The following is a 6,271-nucleotide window of genomic DNA, read 5'->3' as shown; positions in this document are numbered from 1 at the left end:
CCAATCGGGTAGCTCTCATTCTGGTGTCCTTGCACCGCAGTGTTGGGGCAAGCTCCATGCACAGTTCCAGGAAGGTGGCTTTCCGCATCCAAAAGTTCTGTAGCCACTGCTCATCATCCCACACCTGCATGACAATATGATCCCATCATTAATGCTTGTTTCCTGAACCCAAAAGCAACGGTCCACCCTCTGCAGCTGTCCTGCGAATGCCAAAAGCAATCTAAAGTTGCTCCTATCCATATCAAACAGCATGTCAGGCAATTGGGAGTCGTCTTCAGTTAGGAACTTTGCAATTAACTGCACTGTCTTCCACAATTTCTTCATGACAGTTAGCAGAGCATAGGAGAGCAGTGTGAGATCCATCCCTTCTCACAAAGATTCCAGGGTGCACAGCAAACTAGGGCAGTTGAAAAATGCCATGAAAGAAAGCCAGAATCCCATGAATGTTGGGACAGAAAGTAATGCATCGTGGGACATTGAGCCCAGTCCCAAGATGTGCCACAATCTGCTCTGCCTTCCCACAAGACCTAGCAGCAGAAGGTGTCAAGCTGGACTGTAGGATAGGTACCCACAATGCACTACTCACACTGTCGATGCTAGTGCCCCAAGTGTGGATGCGCTCTGTTGACAGAGTGAGTGAGTGCTTATTATAGCACTTTGAGTATAGACATAACTTTTGTGGACAAAATTCTGTAATGTAGACAAAGCCTAACACTCTACTTTTGACATGACTTGAAAAAAAAAATCTTACCAGCAATACTGTTATCTGTGCTCTTCAGAAACATTTAAACCTTTCATACTAAATATCAAGCTATTCCTTTTGATTGAAATTCTGGCAAATAGGGAAATTAGCATAATCCACTCCCCCAGTACAAATAGGCACATAGTGACTGTTCAAGTGATGTTAATATGTGACCATATTCTGGTTGAGACCAGCCATACACATAGTCCCATCGTCCTTTCTATTCTTGCTACAAGTAAAAATAACATGGGGCGGGACGGGCGAGGAGTAGGAAGCTGTAAGCGCAGACCATTGCTCAAGGTAAATGTAATACCGGCAGACCCTGGTCATCATCTGGCAGGATCGAACCTGGGACTTCTGGAGCTTAGTGCATGAGCCTCTATCGCAATGAGATAAAAACCAACTGGCTCTTAGCTAAGGCTGTACAGCAGACTCATTTTCTCTCTCTCTCTCTCAGTGGTCTCAGTGCCACTAGATGGGACAGAACACTACACCCTGGAGGTGTGTGGGTTACATAAAGAGCTACATGTGTGTATGAATGTTAAAGATGTTTGGGAAAATGTTGATGAAATATTTTTTCATTGGAATGTGAAGTTCATGGAAATCTAAACAGTTTGATTTTTATGAAGTTCCAATAGAACTCTGCCTGATTTTCTGCCAACTTGCCTGCCCACCTGGCTCCCTGCCAGCACACCTGCTAGACTGCTTTGGAGTCAGGGCCCCCGGGCTTCCCTCATCCCTGAATCTAATTCAGTCAGTGACAGATAATGCTTGGAAGTAGGGAACTCCAGGGTCATGGCTCATTACCTTTCACAGGTTTCAGAGTAGCAGCCGTGTTAGTCTGTATTCGCAAAAAGAACAAGGAGTACTTGTGGCACCTTAGAGACTAACAAATTTATTTGAGCATAAGCTTTCGCGAGCTACAGCTCACTTCATCGGATGCATTCAGTCGTTGGTTTTCATTCTGAATCTGAACAAAACCAAATGTTGAAATATCAAAATCCTCCATAAAATGGGATTACCTTTCTCTGCACAGCTCTAATGAAAAATGTGGATCACACCTACTCATGGTCATGCCTCATTGCACCCTTCCACGATATTTGCTGTGGACCTAATTTCTCTATCATTTTCCAGAGGAGGTAGAATCAGGACACCTAGCTTCTGCTGCATGCCCGAGTGTTGTCTACTGATCTTCTGCCATGCATGGCCTACCGGAATTTGGCTTATTACGTTCAAGCTTTCAAAGTTGTTTCATGACCAACATACAACTGATTCTCTTTTTAAATATAAGTAGAGTCACTTGAATACCTGGATTTTCAGACAGCTTAGTTGTGCAACTGCATACATAAAATGTGTGCAAACGTGAATTCAGGTGCAAATTGATAACTGAGCATGAATACATATAATTAGCTGTTTATACACTCAGCTACCCTATTTTCACCTGTAGTCATATAATTGGACATGCAAATTGCACACACATTTTGTGCCATTAAACTGTAAGAAAAACAAGGACTGTCAGTCTCTCCCTGCTGTTGGGTGCCTTCTGAAATCTGTGTGTCTTTTGACAAAAATGCTGCTTGAAATTGTATCAATTTAATGTACATCTCCACAGATAGATAAACCCTCCATGTGTACAAAATACATGAATGCTTAATTGGAAGTAGATTTTGTTTTGGAAATTGGAGGCCATGGGAGCGTAGATGGTTCAAGTGACTGGTAACAAGATACAGAGCAGGTTTCCCATAAAATTTTATGGGATTAGACAGGACTAGTACAAGTAACTAGGAGGAAAAAAATCGGTATTGGTGAAACTGAAATGTTGCCACAATAATTATACTTCATAATAAAATAAACACAAATCCTGATTGTACCATTGTATTCCAGGATTTTTTGAGGGAAATACATCTATATTTTTATAAAATATGAAAAGCATCACAATTACAGAACACAAAAGTATGATGGGAGATAATGAGCAGGCTGAAAATGGAACAATAAAGAGATATATGTGAAAAGTTAAAAAATATAAGGGACCTAGTTCCAAACTTGACCTTAACACTGTCTCTAATTTTGTACCCACAATTATGTGCAGGCATAATTACTTTCCTTTAAATGTTTAAATCTTGATTTTTCCAGGAATTCAGGTACTTAGAATTCCAAGTGACAGTAATAATAAAATAACGGATTGCCAGCTCCTGTGGGCATGCTCTATAATAGGCACACACAGCATATAGGTACCAGATCTGCAAAGCATTTAAGCACATGCTACAGTCTATCCCTATTCAGCAAACCCTTAAACATGTGCCTAAGTCCCACTGAAATCAATAGATTTAAACATGTGCTAAAGTGCTTTACTGAACAGGGATGAGGCCATAGTGCTTATTTGTATGTTGGCTTTGTGTGGTTTTATCGGCTGCTCCAAACCAATGTAACTGAGAATTCTTCTAGTGTCTGATGCCAGACATGCCAGTGAGGGCAGGACTGTGGGCAAGGCAGCCAAGATGGCTTTGACTTAGAGATTTTTAATTCAGTCCACAGCTGCAGTGATTTCTGATGTTTTTTTCAGGTCAGTTGGTCTCAGAATCATAATTTGAAAGGATTCTGTAGTGAGTCATGTAGCTCATCTTCCCTGCATTGTGTCAAGAGCACAAAGCATAATGACGTCCATCCCTAACAGGTGACTGCCTAGTCCAGTCCTGAATTCTCTAGGAATGATAATTCTCCCACCTCCCTTTTTGGGGAACCCCAGATTTTCAATAAAATGCATTGTTAATATGCTGTGAAATCTATTGCATAAAGCAATCGTTTTCAACCTTTTTTTCATTTGCAGACCCCTAAAAAATTTCAACTGGAGATGTGGACCCCTTTGAAAATCTTAGACAGTCTGCAGACACCCAGGGGTCTGCGGAACACAGCTTGAAAACCACTACACTGTATGGCCTACAGCATATGAACAGAAAGAGTGAACATCTAGTGTCATTCAATTAAATTAGCCACATATAGGCATTGAAACATAACCCATTTTCAAACTTGTTTTCCTGGATATTAAAACAGCCAGAAACAAGAAAAGAGGAAACCAAATTGATGGCTACATTGTGTGTGTGGTTTGTCTTTTTTTAACTCCTTTGGGATTATTTGCTCTGTTTGAACCATTTTGTTTTGATTTTAGGTTTCTTTCAACCTCTGGCAAGTGGATTACAATATCTTTTTTGGGGTTTCATATGCACAGGACTCTTTCAGTAGTGGAAAAAGGAAGGTGCTTCTCTTTCTAATTTAGATGCTTTTTTACTAAAATTCTCGAGAGAAAGCTCCCTACATTTAAAAGTAGTTACCATGCTTTGCTTTTTAGATATGTTTTACTTTGATGTTTTCAATCTTTATTTTATTTAATAAAGAACCCACACACACACACACACACACAGAGTTCATTAGTAAATCAGACCATTGCTACTGTTTACTTTTTTCTCTTACACTGTAATTCATAGACTGTCTTGGATTGTGACAGGGTATATTATTCATGTGGATCCCAGAACTATCAGGAAGGAGGCTGGGCCAGGATGCCCCAAGGTTTCAGTATAAGGCTATATGCCAGCAGGCAAAGGTTAATGGACAAGGACCAAAGTCAGCTGGAGCCCATTAACACTTGCCTTCCAGCATATGGTTCTAGTCTGGACGGGGGTTTCTTAGCCAGGCTTCTTTCCTGAGGATCCCAGGCCCCAAGCTGATAACATACCTTGTTACATGGCCCAAAATAAACACATTTTTACTTAGAGATTTTTCATGAGAATATCAATTATATATAGGAATATTTTTCCATTCATGAAATGTGACTGTGATTTTATTTTATTTATTCTTTTCAGGCTGTGCCAGTGTTTTGACCAATCAGTTGTCAGTGGATGACTTATTCAAATGAAATAAGGAACAAAATATTTCTCTGTTTTCCCTACTCTTCTGAACAGCTTTCAGCAGATTGAGAGACTCCATAATGCGTTTGGAAATCTGTTTGTTTTAAAAAATGATACCAAATGTTCTGTACTGTACTCAATAACTTCTGTTAACAGATACAAAGAAATGGATGAGCATATCAACTAAATTATATATTTTTATTAAAGCCTAGATTTTCCCCTTGTCTAAAATGCATTTGTAGAATACCAGCTAAATAATCCTCATCCTGGGCTTTTACTTGAACATAATAATCATTCACATTTTGTTTAAGATGGTACCAAAAAGGCTGTGCCAAAATTTTCAACTTGGATGTTTAAAGTAAGGACACCTAAATCCACACTTAGGCACCTAAGTCATTTGCCTGATTTTCAGAGATGATGGGCACTTACAGGTCTCAAACAGAAATGATTGATTGAAATACCCAATTGATCATGACTTTGTCATTGGTCTAGAAAACACTCCAGGAACAGAAAAGCTCCTAAGTAAAGTTTTATTAAATGCACCTTTTGTTCTGTATTTTACTGCAAAGACATCAGTCCTTGCCTGTCTCAAATCCCAACTACATTGAAGAAAGTTGACCCCAGTTACATGCTTAACCTCTGGGCCCTGGTGTAGTCGTGCCTCTCACCTCCAGAGTGCCTTCTAGTGTCCAGGTGTGGTGTTTCAGGGATTTTCTCAGACTAGTGGCCCTTTAATCATTCTGGTACCATAACAGTCTGCCATTGACTGTGGCCAAGCTCTCCAGCTAGGATAGTCTATGTTCATTCTCCTTTCAGGGTTAACACAAAAATCTAAAAAATAAGGAAACCAAAAGTCAAATATTCTTTTAAATCCAGCCTTCAACCCCCATATGGGGTCACAGTTCTCAGCCTCTTCCACTTCTGGTGCTCAGCCCTTCCCTATTGATCTGGGGGAGGGCAGACCTTTGATTTCTCCGCCACTTTACTAAGCTGCTCCAACCTTCACTCTACATGTCAATGTCTTCACTAGGTGTCTGGAATCTGCCATCTCCACCTGGATCTGTCGTGCCACACAGTTTCTCCCTAACCAGCTATGAAGGTGCTTTCTCAAAGACCACTGCCAACCCTTTTCTGCAGCATTTCAGCTATATTGTGAGCAGTCCCTCGGTCTCTGGCCTTTAGAGCAGTTGCTAGCTCCCTCCTCTAGACAGGAGTTTCCCCTCAGCCTTCTCTCTGGGGATGACAGTTGTGTTCCATGCAGTCTCCAGCAATATCTCCCTCCTCCAATCAGGAGTTCCTCCTCAGCCTGGGGTCTGTGTCTCAGATCTCTAGCCTTGGAATAGTCAGTTTGGGTATGTCTACATTGCAATAAAACATCCGGGGCTAGCCCACATCAGCTGATTCGGGCTTGTGGGGCTTGGGCTGCAGGGCTATACAATTGCAGTATAGACATCTGGGATTGGGCTGAAGGCCAGCCTCTGGGACCCCAGGAAGAGGGAGAGTCCCAGAGCCTGGGCTCCATCTGAAGCCCGAACATATACACTGCTGACATGGTGCAGCTGTGGATATTTTATTGCAGGGTAGACATACCCTTACAAGGCTTTCACCATTTCCCTTCAGATGAGCA

Source organism: Chelonia mydas, chromosome 9 (assembly GCF_015237465.2).
Source record: "Chelonia mydas isolate rCheMyd1 chromosome 9, rCheMyd1.pri.v2, whole genome shotgun sequence".
Classification (NCBI taxonomy): domain Eukaryota; kingdom Metazoa; phylum Chordata; order Testudines; family Cheloniidae; genus Chelonia; species Chelonia mydas.
This window is presented reverse-complemented; position numbering follows the sequence as displayed.